The sequence below is a fragment of the Natrix helvetica genome (genome assembly GCF_964273705.1).
Source record: "Natrix helvetica genome assembly, chromosome: 1".
In the NCBI taxonomy this organism is placed as follows: Eukaryota; Metazoa; Chordata; class Lepidosauria; order Squamata; family Natricidae; genus Natrix; species Natrix helvetica.
Window position 1 is genome coordinate 106,603,408 of NC_138548.1, and position 16,711 is coordinate 106,620,118.

Here is a 16,711-nt window from a genome sequence, read left to right on the forward strand (position 1 = left end):
CTTAAGCTAAGCATTAAGAACATAGTTTGCTTGTTCTTAATTACTACCCTTTACCATTCTTTCTAATAACATTATCTCTGTTTCGTTCTCGTACCTAAGCTCTCATTTTCAAGCCCATCCACCATGAGTAGCAGCTGAAAGAAAGCATGGAGAGGTATATTGGTAAAATATATTAAGCTGCTGAAATGCAAAAGGTAGGTAATCAGCTTTGTCCTATTCACCCATACAGTTCATTCCAGGATCCAGATTTTGGTGTAAATCTGGAAAAAAATTGTGTTGGTTTTTTTTTTTTTCTGCCAAGCCACAAGAGATTGAGAACGATTGAGCAAACTCAGCATCGTTCAGGTTCAAATCGAAATATATTTTCCATTTGATGCCTAGCTCTAACACAAAGTAATGAACCAAATATGGTTTCTAGTGTTATGTGCAAGATTACAACTATATTTCCAGAGATTCTGGTTCTGTTCTGCAGAAAATCCTAACAATACTCTACTTAAGTGAAAGCACAGAGTCCAAACCACTACATTTTAATTACTATGCAGCCTCAGATATATTGCCTTTGATATGGAAATGTTCTTGTTCTCTCATCTTCACATACAGTCTCACGCACAGAAATCTTTATCTGATTCATAAAAAATAAACTAGAATCCAATCTCTACACCTGACCTCAGTGCTTAGAAGTTTTTTTTTTTACTAAGCATAGTGTCACTATAAAAAGAATGGCTAATAGTGGGGTAAAGTTGGATATTCTAAACAATGATGGGAAAGGCCTACAGTTAAGAATTCTGTCCGCATAGCGTTTCTGAGGTTTTACAATCTTCTCTGACTGCAGATGGAACTGGCTATTTGCATCCTCTGCACAGAAATGACAAACTGCAACATCCCAACGCTATTCCACCTCCCAATTTAGTCAAAGATGCTTTAAAAATAAAGGTTATGTTCCTACTATATAAATAGGTCCCTAATTGTTCTCATGCAGTTTTACTTGATGTTTCTCTCTGTATCAATTTACAGTTTAAAAACACTACATTACCAGAAGTCAGCTAGTAAAACACTCTGATTTTCTGGTGCCATACAGAATAGGACAACCGACCCTGTAGGTAGAAAATATGGCTGCACGTGATTTCCATTTTGTTATAACTATATTAACATTAAAATTTTGGATTTCAACAAGTCTAATCTGTTCGCCATAACATGAAACTATTCATAATTACAACTTCTGGAATGCCAATACATTAACTAGAACATGCTGTTTTTATAAACCTATAAATAACCTTCAAGGATAACAATCCCAGCACTGCTGCTTGCTTGCCAATCTCTTCATCAAATTCTACCAAATATTCAGTAAACATCCAATGCATAAATAAACGTAATCTTGCTTACAATATTCTTTTTATATATACCAATAAGATTCATTAGATACTGAAACACCTGTGACTTTCAGGGTTCTAGATTAATTGTACTTCCTAATTTATCATACCTATCTCTGCTTCGAAGGGAAAATTTTGCTTCATTTCAAAACAAAAGTTCATCTATTTTGTATTATGAGTCACTGGTAACTAGTATCTCTTATAAGCTCTATGTTTGCTGATTAGATAAATACCAATAAATTGAGTTTTAAGCTCTAAACATCCTTTCTTTAGGAATTCATATAGGACTAAAACTTACTGAATTGTCAAACAAACAACAAGAAAGGAAAATGGTAAGTAGGTATCAATCCTTATTTCCTTAACATACATCCAGATTGTCCAAGTTCCTGTTCTATTAACTGAAAGAGAATTATTTAAAATTTCACTGCGTTTTTGAATAAATATATGATAGGTATGGGTAACAGTTTTTTTTAATATCAAGTAACCCATAACTTTCCCAAATAAAATGCAAACTGCAAACTGATGCCTATATTTTCATGTAGGCATCAAAAAACAGTGGCTAACTTTCAAATAATTATATGTAATTATTAAAGAGATATTTTACAATTACTAAGAGAAATATTTGAAGAACTGAAACATCCAGTCTTAACACACGGAATTTTTTAATTGGTAGACATGTTCTGGTAGCTGGCATACTTATGTCTTCTAGTCCACATAATTTACAGTTCAGTATTACAAAATGTAGTAGGATCTGCAAACCTATTACACCCATCGAGGATTAAACCCATTTAATGCAATGGGACTGAACATACATTCATAGGATTCTACTGTAAATCTTCCAAAGTCAGTGTGGCTTACATCTATGAAAATACAGATAGGATTGCACAGCTATTAGACATAATAAGCTATATCAAATAACTACTACACAAATATATATGTTTACTCAGCAAAATATCTATTCCAATCTGAAAATCCAGACAGCAGACCTTTAAAAAAAGGAATTCTTTTTCACCAGTTAATACGAATACAATGAGAAACACCTATATATTTTGTGGTGTGTGTTTAAGTTTACGGTATGGTAAAGAACCCATATTCTTTGGTTGCAACCTGTTGCAATACTATAAAAAGGGAGAAAGGAAGAAACATTTTTAGGATTCAAACATTGTCTGAAAAATGAGTGTTTGCAAATGTTTAATGATTGCTAATCTTCCAATAAATTACACTCACATTACCACATTGGAGAAAACACCTCAATATCCCAGTGCCATTCTGAAAATTCTGTTTTTGTAACTTAATTCCAATCCCAGCATATTCACAAAGTGATAGGTACATTTAATCAAATTTTACTTTTACAATTTAATAAGAAAGCAAGAAAATAAAAATTTACCATGGAGCAATGCTTTGCATATATGTTTGCACGCACAGAAGCGGCTATATATACAAACGCACATATAAAGTACCATCCAAGCACATTATATTCATGACAGGAACACAATACGAATGTATAATGTAGACAGTGATAAAATATTTAAACAACACATTGCTTCTCATTACATAGACACACTACATATATAAGAAGCTTGTCATTTTTCAGTTTTTCACCATATATGTTTTAGAAGTCTAACGGCATTTTTGAAAAGGCTAATGGGTATTTCTTAAGGTAATAAAAGCACTTCTGAACCTGAATAAGGTTATGACTGAAAAAACATGTTGGTGTTCACCAAAAAAAAAAAAACACATTTACTTTGTTATGAAACATGGTCTTTTATCTTTTTAATAGGCTCCCCATCACAAAGATGAAACAAAATGCACTTATTTATGTATTTTTCTTTCCAGGAACAGCTTGGCCCATTAACCTCTCAGACATGGTCATAAAACTGGACTAGGATAGAAGGTATGCAAGTCTGAACCAAAAAGATGTATGTTTTGCCTCAGGTGAATAGCTCAGCATGAAGTACTGTGTGTGTGTGTGTGTGTGTGTGTGTGTGTGTGTGTGTGTGTGTGTGTGTGTGTGTGTGTAAAAATGACTGCTCTTATTTTAAGGAGGAATAGATTGGACTATGCACACACCCAGCAATCACTAAAATGGGTTGGAATCTACCTGAACCTTAAAAACAGGCAGGCTTTGGAGAGTGACTTCTGACCAAAGTTCGTTTACTCCACCTAAAATCTCTCTGCCACAGGATCCCCCAATTGCAAGGCTAGCTGCATCACAAATACCTTGCGGAAACACTCTTTCCCTTTACTTAACAGGCCAATTTGTAGATATTGAAGTACATTTAAGTGCCACACGAAATGATTGTGTCAAGATAAGCAAGTGAGGAGAGGGATGGGGTTGAGAAAAGACATGGAATTACTTTCCTGGGTAGCATTTAAAGCTGGGCATTCAAAAGAAAGTACTCCAACCAGCTTACAAACCCACAACAGAAGCAGCAAAAAATAATACTCTTCTAGAATAGTATGGCTTGTATAGATGGTAATTCTCCAATTATTGGGGGGGGGGGAGAGGATGAGATTATTGAACTGACTTCAGTATGGTTGACCCCAGCTACAATACCACCACACACCACCTGCAACATCGCTATGATTCACCTACAAACTCAGGCGAAACGCGTGGAGATGCCATTTCCTTGCTATGTGCAGACCAGCTACTATTTACCAGTCACCCCTTTACGTCAGGGTGGTGGCGTTATAAGCTTCCTGGGACTAGCGCTGCGTAAACGAGTTGTGGCAAGTATACAAAAGAGCCGGGCAAGGAGGCAACCACCCCACTGCGGCCAAGTCAGTTTTGGCGCGGTGTGCGCGGGTGGGGGGGAATAGTGGAAGAATGAGCGCGAGAGGAGGATCACGCGCGGCCAACCCCGCTGGAGGAGCAACTCTTTTCAGCAGCCGCCCCGTCGCTCGCGCTCAGCGGACGCTGGCGGGAAGGCGGCGCAACGGCGCGTGCTCTCTTCCCTGCTGGATGCGCCCCGCTTAGGCGCTCTGCTCCGGCTGCCGCCGAACTTTGCAGAAAGGCCGCCCAACCTCCTGGGAGGGGGGGGTTGGTTGGGAGCGTCCCGACATACGCACACACACACAGAGCAACAAACACACATAGACACTGGCACTTTTCTCAATGGGAAAGACAATTCTACAGGGAGCTTGCTTCAGGGACAGGCTGCCTTTCTCCTCCCACCCACCACCCCCCTACGCCTCTTTGCAAGTTGCAAATCGCCCGCTGAGTTTATATAGATTAGAATATAGCGGAACTTCAGCTCAATTGAGCCCCCCCCCCCCCGCTTTCCCCTGGCCTTTTTTCTCTCTCTCCCGCCTCGCGCGCAAGGCTCCCCAGCTAACCCTAACCTTCCGCTGCTTCCTTCTTTCCTTCCTTCCCGAGGCGTTAGAAAGTCGCCGATTGGAGGGAAAGGCCTGCGAATGCAAATGACCTTGGCCTCCCCGACATTCCCACCTCCCTCCCGCCCTCTCCCTCGCTCGCTCAGCCGAAGGGTGTCAAACCAGCTGCGTCCCCTCTTCCGCCCCAAGCAGAGGAGGCAGCGGGGTTGCTATTGTGGCAAGAGAGTCGCGGTGGCTGCTCCTCTCTGCAAGCAGGCGCTAACCTTCGTCCCCAAGAAAGGACTTAAGGTTCACCCCCTCCCCAACCACCACCAACAACCTTCTCTAGAGACCAGGGTTCAGATCTCAGCGCAGGTGTAATTGTCCAGTTCTCTGGGTGACCTAAACACACACACACACACACACACATCTAAAATCTACATATATGTTTTTCTGGGAGGCCCTTTACTTCACAAGGGGGAGGGGGGAATCTCTTGCCCAACTTGCATTTGGTGTATAAATTCCAGTTAGGATCCCGCTATTCTTTGGCTGAGCGAGCTTAAGAGAGAGAGAGAGAGAGAGAGAGAGGTCTGCCTCCGAGTCCCTTCTCTTCTCCCATTCTAAATTTGATTCCAAAATCGAAGTAGTTGAATTGGCTAATTTCTGAATACAGGCTATTGAGAGAGAGGCCAGGCACAGCAATATATATATCCCTGTATAGCAGTGGGATACAATGTGCTGAATTGGCAGTCTAATTATAAATGTGGCATTTGGACCTCCTTACAAGCCAGTGCCACCTTACCTTATGAGGGAACTTCAACTACAGCAACTGTTCAAAACAAAATGCCATTACAGGATCAGCTTCATCCAACACTGGAACTAGCCAAGAGATTGTTTTACAAATAGTCTTTCTCACTTAACACAAGAATGTATTATAAGAAACACAGTTAAGGAGAAGGAGGCAGAGTTTAAAGAAAATGCATCAGAAGTTCTCTGCCAGGTGTCAAGCTACTCTGAGCTGCCAACGAAATCCAAGTAACATAATTATTTTCCTTGGTATCTGTACCTCCCTAAAAATACATTTGAAGCGAGGGGGGGGAGGCAACTCAAATTTATTTTTAAGGAAGATTAAGATACAGATCCAATGAGAGGTGCACATTCAAAACGCAGACACACACACACACACACACACACACACAAAATGCCTAACCCATACCTTTAGAATGACAGGTTTGGGTCGTACATCCTATTAAGTGTCCAAGTTAAAATGGGTGAACATGCAAAGGTTTCAGTACTGGTGCAGTCTAGTTGTAAAAAGTGTGTGATTGTATGCATATATCTATGTGTGTATGTTTGGTGTGTGTTTGTGTGGTTGCTACCTTTTCTCTCTCTCCTCCCTCGTCTACTCGTTCTTTATGATTTAGCAAAAGATAAAATATTCTGTTTTGTCCTGAGGTCCCATTCTTTTCAGGCAAAACCACAGTGAAAGTTCGCAGTAGTGTTTTTAAATAAATCTCTTTTCCTTCTCCTCCCTCCCCCCCCCTTAAAATTAAAATTAGGTCCAAACTTGCCTATCCTACGTCAGTGGGCTATTAAAAAGAAACCCACACGCAAAACGTTTTCCTAATCTGCATAACAACAGGCCGAAAGAAGCTTGTTTATCTCAGAAAGTTTCCGTGTCTGTGTTTTGGGGGAAACACCCTGGAGGCTACAACTAATCTCCTACCCGCAGGCTCCCAAGCCCGGGCAGGATCTCCCTGACACCCAGACACAACAACGCTCCGTTGTCTTTTCGACATTTGCCCCTCTCCTCTCGCCGTCCTTAAAAAACACCCAGGAAACCGCGCAAAGGCGAGCGGCGGTGAATCAAATCGAGACCTTCGGTGCCTCCGATTGAGCCCACGGACCTGCTTGGCTCAGGCGGGTGTGCGTCCAGCCAGCGGGTGCGGTGGCGAGGCAGAGCGGAGGCCTCGGAACGGCCACGGGGACGCCGAAGCGCTGGGGAGCTCCGCGCCATCGAAAGCGGCTTAAATTATTCACGTGCAAGCCGCGGGGGCGCCCTGTGTGTGCCGTGCCAGAGCGGACCGGCCGCCTTCAATCCCACGCTCCGCTCGCAGACAAACGCGCACCCTTAATCTTGGTTTACCCCGCCTTAGAACAGCTTTGCTTTCCCTACTTCGGCAAAGAATTTTAAATTCACGGGCGCGTTCGTGTGTTGTTGTTTCTCTTCCCCCCCCCCTAGAAAAATGCGGGACGGAGGGCGCGATTCAAACTACGCACATCCACCGGTTTAAACTCGGCAGACAAGTCCCCGAAGAACGGCATGCAAGTGTGGTTGGTTGAGAACCAGCAGAATTACACAAAACAGCTCAACTATCTTCCTATCGGGACTTCTTACAAACACTCAACTAAAACGGGATCTTCTCCAAGCAGCACTTTTGAGGGGAAAGGGGGGGGGGCGAGGAGACACCTTGCCGCACTCCCCCCCCCTTTCTGCAAGCCCGTTTAAAATTCCTGCTCCACGGGCAGCCTCCGGGCGACCGAGGTTGCACAGAAAGGTAAACACAAAACAACAATCACGGAGCCCCAGAAAGAAGAGAAAAAGTGAAGAAAAATAAGACTTCCTGGGAACTTACTTTACGGTTACTTTAGGCGCTATCCTTTTCTTCCAGCTGGCAAGGAAAGCCGTTTTGTCCAGGTTAGGTATTGTTGCCTACTTACGGATCAGTCCGTGGCTACGGGGTTTATTTTAATTTATGGCTTATGCATTCTTTTAAGGTCGATTTGCATGACCTCCGGCAAGAGCTAAGACACAGCGAGAACTCCCCCGCTGAATGTAGGGCGAGCCCACAACGCCGCCAAGAGCTCCCCTTCTCATGGTGTAAGCAGAGCCCGGTGTGTTTTTGAGCTCTGTCTTTTTTCCCCTCTCCCCCTCCCTGTAGAACACAAATTAGGGTGTGATATCAATTTTAAAGTTTTCGGTATAACTTTATCCTAGCCTCTGCCTGTAGAGAGATAAGGCGCCACGGACGCGGCAAGTCCTCGATAGACTGCCCCTCTGTGGCCAAAGGCAGCATTGCCTCGATCCCTCCCTCCCTTTCTTAAAGATCTCTCGGCCGATAGATAAATATATTAAAGCACGCTAGCGCCGAACTTCTTGAGAAGTTTACCCACCTCAAAGTTAGCGGACGGGATTCAAGGCGCTAACACACCTCCTCATTCCCCCATTCCTACTAGTTTTGCGGGCGAAGGCAGGCGCCTCTTGGAGAAATGACAGCCGCTTTGTGTTCCCCAAAGTTGACGTTTAAGGTTTTATTTTTCTTCTCTTGTTCCCTCGCTTTGCCTATGCTAGTATCTCTCTCTTACGCACAATCTCTCTCTCTCGAGCGCCATGTGTTCGCAGGCAGGCAGCGGGTGATCTTAAAATACAACATGGATCTGTCACTACGTTTTAAAATAGACGCCACTTGGAGGGCGGAAGGGAAAGGAACCGAGGAGGGGGGTGGAGAGACAGAGACAGGGAGGAGAGAAAGAGAGAGGAGAAACGAAGCAGCATTGTTGTGATTTCCCCTCTTTACGCAGACTTGGGATCTTTTCTGAAAACTCACCCCAGATTAGCAGCGCAAGGACTTTCTCCGCCAGTCTGCTGCTCCCCTTCCCAGCCCCATCGCCGCCACCAAGGCAACCCTCCCCAGAAAGCCTAGCAGTAAGGAACCGTGCCGGGGAACCATTCAGAAATCTCTTAACTTCACAAGCTACCTCCGGACGCGGCGGCTGTTGTTGTTGCGGCGGCTGCTTTGGTCAATTGCAACTAACCAGCCCTTAAAGACAGCGCCAGGAGTACCGTATTCTCTCGCATATGTCGGCACCAATGAAACGTGGAAGACCCTCTTACAGCAGGGTCGACAGATCTACACCAAAGCCAAGCTGTCCCGTCGTCCGTCCCCCCCACACACACACACTCACAAAAACACGCACTCGCAACTTCAGTCAACAACAGGTCACAACCATACAATAAGCGCTGCTTGGATTTCCTGCCAAGTTACCTTCTTCGAGATCCAGTATGTCGATTTTTTTTTTAAAAAAGGCTTGGAATCTTCTATTTAAAAAACAAAAATTCTGTAGTGACGGGAGGTAAGAAGCGCGACTGACTCTAGGACAGCGTGAATAAACTGCAAAATAATCTATTATACTAGCGAAAGAAGCAAGCGCAATGGGCCGCGGCTGATGATTCTCCGGGCCATGGTTATGTTGCAAAAAAAAAAATCAGATCTTCGGTCTAAGTTTGCCGACGGGTTGCCTGGAGATTTAATTACAATCGAAGAGTCATTATTATTTGTGGTAGGGTTTGGTTCTCTCCCCCCCCCCCCTTTGGCCGCCTCCCGCCCCTGCGCGCCGTCCCTCCTCCCCCCCACCTCCTGCGCGCACACACAGAAGGCGCACAAGTGAAGGCGCCGCTTCACTCCTGTCAATCTCGCAAATCAATACAAGCGGCCATGTCGTAAGTATTCAAAGCATTTCCCTTCGCGCAACATCAGAGAGTGGCCGGGGCATCGATCGGAGAACGGCGAAAGGAGGCAGGGCTGCTTGCTGTCGCGCGCCCGCCCCCAATGGCAAAGCCAGCAACACGCGCTGAGAGGAGCGGGGAAGAGGGAGAGAGCGAGACTGAAGGGCCGGAGACAAAGTGAGCGCCAAAGAGAAAGTGAAATTTCGTTCTCCCTTTCCCTCTCTTCCTCTCCCCCCACCCTCCGCCTCCTCCAACGCACGCGCGCGCGCATTCCCAACCACAAGCCATCTAACTCTCCCTCGCCTCCCCTCGCTGCTAGCTCGCTTTCCGCCGCCTCTCTGGGAGAGCTATTAAGCCCACACTTTCCTGAGAGTAAGGGCCATCCCCGAGGGGATTTTACCTGCGAGCGAATTACCAGGCAATGGGGCTGCAAACATAGGCACACTTCCCATGCGGCCGGCATGGTAGTCTCTAAAATGGACTGGCCAGAAAAATGCCTTTTGTTGCGGCTCATCCGTAAATAAGCGTTCTTCCGATCTGATACAACAATAAACAGACCCCTACGTCTGCTCAGAAGTAAACCCTTTACTTAGGGACAAGCAAGAGGGCTAACTCCAGGGACGTTATTCCTAGTTATAAGAGAGATCGGTTCATTTGCAAATAATTTAGAAGTAGCACAATTTTATGGAAATAATTCCTGGGTACAACTATAAATTAAGCGCTTTTTTTCCTCTCCCGCCAGCTCCATTTATTTATGAATGGTACAGTCGAGCCAATATTTCGTTTCTGGCTGGCTCAAACCTAGGCTGATTGCCTTCAGAAATCCGACCGATTTCTAGGATTCCTACGTGCGTAATTAGATGCTTCGCAATTGCATCCTTTTCTTTGAGCCTGGTTGATTTAGCCCTAAAGTACAGATGGCTGCAACTTCGCAATCCTACCCAGGGGTTCTTTACGCAGAGGCATTTCTTCAGGCTGCGGGTCAACAACCATTCGCCTTCAGCCTTCGGAATCAAAGCAAAGCGACTATAATATAAATAAATGCCAATAAAAATATTCGGAGGCTTAGGACGGTGGTAAAGGAACACTCACAAACCTTCCGTACGATCCTGGTTGGGTGGGTTGATTTGGACGTCCCGCTTAGACCGCTCAGTCAGCGTTTGTCCCGTTGGCACCTTGAAATCAGCGGGACTCACTCACTTCGAGGGCAGGCAGTTTCCCTCCCCCTTAGATGGATCTAGAATTAGCGGCTGATTTCTGGAGCTTTGCTGAGTACCTTTAGACGCCGAACAGTAAAACCCTAATGGACTCTCGACTCTCATACCTGAAGTTGGGACGTGGTTGGGATCAATTGTGGACAAGGCGAGGGGGGTGGGGACAGAAAGGAAAGAGAGGAGGAAGGGAGAGGCAGGCCTTGTGAATTGCGCCAGAAAGGGAGAAAAAAAAGCCTTAGATCATTCACTTTTAGAGAGGAAGGCGCAGATCCAAATGAAGGACAAGAGTAAGAGGCAGAGAGGACGCTGAGTGGGGATTGAAATAAACTCGAGGGAATCCCGCCCAGGTTGGAAGCGACACTTTGACTCTAATCCTCTGGTGGAATTAGTTAAATTTGCTGAGCCGGCCGACCTTTTACTCTCTAGCCAACAAGTGCCGAAGAAGCCCCGTTATCCCCCTCCCAAGAAGGTGTGAAGGGGACCATTCCGTAAAGATCCACGTTTCACTTCTACCGACGACGCCCAAGTCGACGTCCTCGGAAGGCCGCAGGAACTTCTCGGGAGTAAGCAGGCTGCGCTTAAAGCCAGACCAGGCAGACGACTGCCTAGATTCTGCAGAAATGTCAGCTATTTATCTCCGTCTAACTACGGGAAAACTCGGAAAGGAACGCGTTAAGAGAGAGAGGCCCGTTAAGAAAGTGAGGGAAACGTTTAACTACGAGACAAATAGGCAAAGTATTGGATTTAAGTGAGACGTAATCACTTCCGTCTGCACAGGCCTGTGAAAAGTGGCGAGGGGGGAACACCATGAAGCACCCTGACCAGAGGACAGCTAGAACCTGGCCGGGTCGTGAAGATTGTGAAGGGGACAGTTGGGAAGAATTGCCTCTCCCACTCCATTTTCCTGGGCCGCAAAGCAATTCTGGACCTGTTAGGAACTTTGGTTTTCTCCTTAACCACCGAGGGAAAGAAAGGGAAGGCAGCGCTGAAAAGAAACGGAGAGGAGATTAAAACACAACCTGTTGCTTGAAAGACAAAAGGCTCGCTCAATTTTTATTCATTTATTGGGGGGGGGCGATTCTACTCCTCCCCATCCCGAAAGTCAGTCCTCGACTGGGGGCTTCTCACAATCCCCGGAGGCGCCAGAATTAACATAAGGAAATGGAAGTGACTTTCCCTTTTTACGTCCTGTGCACGAGCCGCAAAGGGTTTTAGTGTAGGTTGCAGGCGCCAAATTTACAAGAGTAGAGACCTTTGGGGGAGGGAGCTTCTTTGGCTTTGTACTTCGGGCTTCGCCTTGGCCGCCTCCCACCTCTTCCACAAGGTCTCCCCTTACCCGCCCCGCCCCCCACCGTATTTTCAGAAAGTAACAGGGAAACTTTTCTGGTTTAAAAGACCCCGCTCCCCTCCTAAAGGCCAAGCCTCAGCGCATCACCGAAATCTTCTGAAGTCCAGACATGTGGATTTGGGAAGAACCCTGACAAAGCCTAAAGAAATAAAAATCCCAACGTTCTCCTAATTGGAAAGAAAGAGATGGTGAGGGCTTGCTCTGATCTGGTTGTGTTTCGGTTCAGCTGGGAGAAGAAAGTGTGTGTGCGCGCGCGCGCGCGTGTTAATTTTTTAGGATCTAATAAAAGCTTTTCTTCTCTGAAACCCGACCAAGGATTCTTCAAAAGATTCTGATCCATCGGAATGCCACTTTAGGAAAATAAGTATTTTAAAATTCTAGATCAGTAGAAATAGGTGGTTGAAATTTAAAAATCTGATGTTCCTCCCAAACTCAAAAGGGAGTTTCCCCAATAATATATTGTATGTACAATTTTCCTGCTTCTTTTGAAAATGAGAGCTTTTTAGTATATATAATTTGGGTAGATATTTTGTAATTCCACGGATGCCGTTTTTGTAACAAAACTTATTTACAGCTAATTTTTCCCATTCAATACAGACGGTTTGTCTACCTTACAGTTTGCGCCTTGTGCCCTGAATGATTTCCCCCCTGTGTGCAACATTTCTCCTTGTTTGGTTTGCACGTTATCACTTCGTATTGAAAACGAGAGAGAGAAACACATGAGTTAGCACAGTAGCAGAGTTTAAAAAAAGAAAATGTGCACAGGTATTCTTTGAACCATTTCCCCTTTTTGTAATAAAGGGGAAAGTTGATACGCAAGAGAATGTCAACAATGTGCAAAGCGCGGGTAAGGTCCGACAAAAATCAGTCGATGATGAAGCGACCTGTGTAATTCACAAATGCGCAGATTCCTTTGGCTGTCCGCGAATGCGCGTCTAGTAGATGATGTCGCTTACATATCTAACTCTTGAATGTGTTACTTTGCGATTCCAAAGTACCACTTCTTGTTCTTACATCTGGATGAGTAAAAGCAGGTCCAGAGTCAAAAGTACCATATCTGATGCTCTTCCATCAGTCTGGCAGCGCACTGCCAGGCGTGAAACCAGCCAAGGCGCCAACAAAGCATCAGGTGGGAAACACTTATTGGCAACCAAACGCATTTTGGGGCCAAGTTGGAAACATCGTCTAAATCTAGAAAATACAGTGCAAAGGTTGTTTGCTAACCTGGAGAGGGGGGAGAGAAATTAGGATTAAATTGCACAAGAAATGCATACTTGTTGCATGGGGCTCAGGTGGGAATTTACCACGCCTGCCCGCTTAATTTGATTCCAGCAAAGCGTACTGAAAAGAAGCCTTTTTTCAAGCTACAGTATGACTTTCGCCCACCAAGATACTTGGCTTTTTAGAGGCGAACGGAGCGGAAAAACGTCAAACCCAGGCTTTTCCAGATCGGAGAGGAAGCGAGTGTGGGAAGCGAGTGTTGCGGCGCTTTCTCGTTGCCCCTCCCGATCTGGATGAACCCAAGGATTTTAAAAAAGAGTGCCTGTCTCGTCCGGGTAAAAATTCCAGACCCTCTAGCACGCCTCTGGACCTTTTATTCTCCCGCCACCCTCGACTGGACTCTCAACTGACGGGAGAGAAGAGACTCCGCTCCTAAGTGAGATGCTGCGTTGATAAAGCCCGAGTGCATTCTATCATGCCATCTGTCGTTCCCCCCCCCCACTCCCCCCAAAACCCCAACAATAACAACAACATTGAGTTGCTTCGTGTCTGAGATGGACAGAGGGGACCAAGAGAGCAAGGAGAGCAGTGGCCAGCTATCAGGGCACGTCGAGTTTCAGCAGCATTGGGGAACGCAACTCAGCAGGACCAAAGTATTCCCCAAGGTGGGCGAATCCGACGACCCTGACCTTTTCGTTGGTTTCTCCATAAAGTCCCCCTTCTCCGCCACTGTCTCTCCTCCAGCCCAAGGAAGCCCCGGGGTTCTCAGTCAGGCATGCTGTCCCGAAGCTGCCTCCCTGGAAGGGACAAGCAAGGGCAACCTGGAGCATATCTCCAAGGGCGGGAGTACAAGGCGGTTGGCTGCGAACGAGGAGGAGGGCGAAAGGGAAAGGACCGAGATCCTTGTGCCTTGTCCCAGAGCCCGCTCCTGGGGACGTTCAGTAGGAGGACTAGCGGGAAGACGTCCCTGTAAGGAAACCAGTGGGGCTTACGTTGGAATAAACGTTTAAAGAGACGATGGGGGAAACTTGTTCCCTACCTGGGATATTGACTGGTGCTTCGGGAATAGGGGAGGGACTTACATGTGAGAAGGAGGAAGGAGAACGCTTGAGACGTGGTTTAACAACTCAAACAAAACTTTCAGAATAAACCGCAAGACCCAAATGTATTTCCTAGGCGTGAAAGTGGGAACTAAAACCGCTACAAAAGTAGCAAAAAGTTTTTGTCAGGCAAAGCTACTAGATTCATCCTCCGCACGAGGATCCCGACAGTCGATCAGAATCCATCCACCCGCCACTGTTTCCTCCCCGAAGAGATTGGGTGGGGAGGGGGAAGTAAATCACCCCAAATCATCCTCCCCCTCCATCCCTATGCACACAGAGACCTCGCTGAACTCCCTATCTCTCCAGGCGAGTTTTGTCCCCGCAGCGAAAGTGGCACCGCAGCAATTAACTACCAAAGCGACTCCAAGTCCCAATCATATCCCCGCCTTTACCTCTCCCCCCCCCGGCTCCCCCCAACAAACAAAAGCGGGCAGATCATCTGGTTTTCTCCCCCTCCCATCTACACACCCATCCCACCCCCTCCGCCAGAGGCAATTCCACAGAAAAGTTGCGCTCGAGAGCTTTCCCCTCTCTGGGAAAGTTGCTCGGGAAGATCCCTCTCTGCTCCACACGTGAAGTTCAAAGGCAAGCTGAGGGAAAATCGACGGCAGTGGGGCGCGCGGGGAGGGGGTTGTATCCTGCTGCTGTTGCTGCTGCTACTACTACTACTACTGAGAGAAGACTGGGGGTACTTACAGTGCGAGAGGGCAGGCTGCCTGCAAGAAGGCTGTGATTCACCGAAGCTGCGAGGAGGGAGAGAGGGAGAGAGAAAGAGGGGGGGACAGGGGGGAGTGCCGAACTGGATACACCTTCACCGCAGCTCATCACATCTGCCAGCCTGGCTCCCTTCTCTCTTTCATTTTCACATTCCCTTTGTTCCTGCCAAAAAAAAGGAGAAGTCAACACGTCACATCAGAGTCCCCAGATGCAGTCTACACCAAAAGAAGCGGGGCGAGGGGGGCGGGGGAGAGAGAAAAATGAATAATTCAATCAAATAGTAGATAGTCTCTAAGGCAAAAAAACATAATGTATTGCACCTAAAGCAACATAGGATAATGGAGACATTCCAAGCAGGTAGTCCCTAGTAATAATCTTGAGCGCCTGCCCTCTGCACACGTCCAGCGACAAATTCAAAACAAAGTTTCCTTTTTTAAAAAAACCAAAAAAGCGATTTGTCACCTGCCACCTCATCTTTCTTCCCACCCCACCCCCAACACACACACACCCTCCACACCTACCCCGAAAACGGCAGAACGACACTTGCTCTGAATGGAAGAGGTAGAAAGTCCCCAGAAGGCTCTGTGTGACTTCAAAAGCGTTTCAAATCCAGGCAGGGCCGGCCGTATTTAGTAGCCCAAAGGAGGAGAAGTGGTGGCTTTCTGGAAAGTGTTTTAAAATACCCTCCCGGGCTCACAGTCCCGCCCCCCTCCCCGCAGACCGACCACTCACGCTCCCTCCGCGCCCTCTGTCCTCCCCACTCGGGCTTTTCTTCTTTTTCACTTCGCGGGATCGCCTGGGCATCCTTACCGCTTCCTGGATCTCACAAGCAAGCCTGACGGGCAGAAAGGCTCCCCCGGCCCTCGGCTATTTGGTCCGCGCTCTCTGAGAGGACGGGGGCGCGGTGGAGGCGGGGAAGACTGCGGCCGCGAACTGGAGCGGCGAGGGGGGGGGGCGCTTGTCAATTGACTTCTGGTTGAGCCGGGGGGGGGAGGAAGAGGAGGAGGAGAGGGAGGGAGCGAAGGGGCGCGAGAGAAGCGACCGGCTCAGATGCCCCACGGCGGCCCAAGAGAGCGAGGCAGCAGCGTCAACCGTAGTGCCCCTTGTCCCTTCCTTCCTCCCCAATTGGAATTGCCCTTCCCTTTGGGGAGGTCAGCTGAGCTCTCCGCCTTGGGGATCTTTGACATGGAGCCGGTCTAAGCGCCCCTTACCCCCTGCCTAACACAGAGCATCCTCCGCATCAGCGCGCCAGCCTAAACCTGGGTCCTGCTCAGAGGTGTTGGACTACAGCCCCCAACGTCCTCAAACATCAACAACAACCCAGGCGCGACGGCGGGCGTTGAAGTCCGGCCCCTTATGGAGGGCGCTCCGTTGGGGAAGAGCGGCGCAAAGTCCGCATGGAAAAGAGGAGCCAGGTAAGGAGCGGGGAGGCGGAGTAACGAGCGAAGGGACAGCTGGGTTTCAAGCAGGGCTTGGGCGTTGTGAGTGCGGCGGCACTCGGGCAAGGAAAGTTAAGAGGATCCTCGGGAAGCCTTTTTTCCTTTGCTAACCCGGCGGGCGGACGCGACGGATCTGGAAACCAAAACATGAGCGGCACCGTTAGTCAAACGGCAACTACGCCGGGGAAAGACGCCGGCTTGTCCAGCTCCTGCCGCTCGCCCGGCAGCGAACGGCTTGGATGTGGCTAAAACGCCACCTGGAGGCCAGTCCGCGAATAGCAGCCCGTGGGTGGTGGGAGACGGGAGGAAGCTGAGCGAGGAATATACTTCGCGGGACCACCACAACCGTAAACAGCAGCAGCAGCAACAATAATCTGAGCTTTAAAATAATGACAGGAAGGCTAACAAAGGATTGGAAGGAGATCGCAGAAGCGCTCGACCAGATCACTCCGATGAACGGGGAAGAGAAATCGTGGAAGG

At 47.4% G+C, this 16,711-nt stretch overlaps 1 protein-coding gene across 15 annotated transcripts in view; it reads right to left on the bottom strand.

Moving 5' to 3' along the window:
* Nucleotides 1–8,746, bottom strand: part of SOX6 (SRY-box transcription factor 6) — a 489,348-nt gene extending 480,602 nt beyond the window's left edge. For 12 of the 15 annotated variants that reach the window (XM_081937696.1, XM_081937695.1, XM_081937693.1 and 9 more), the window contains exon 1: nucleotides 7,319–7,784. The gene's annotated coding sequence lies outside the window, so the exon portion shown is untranslated. Of the gene's footprint in view, nucleotides 1–3,966; nucleotides 4,011–5,484; nucleotides 5,504–7,318; nucleotides 7,785–8,728 lie in introns of those variants that run through there. The other 3 variants (XM_081937703.1, XM_081937702.1, XM_081937704.1) reach the window with 3 other exon arrangements.
* Nucleotides 8,747–16,711: the final 7,965 nt, after the last annotated feature.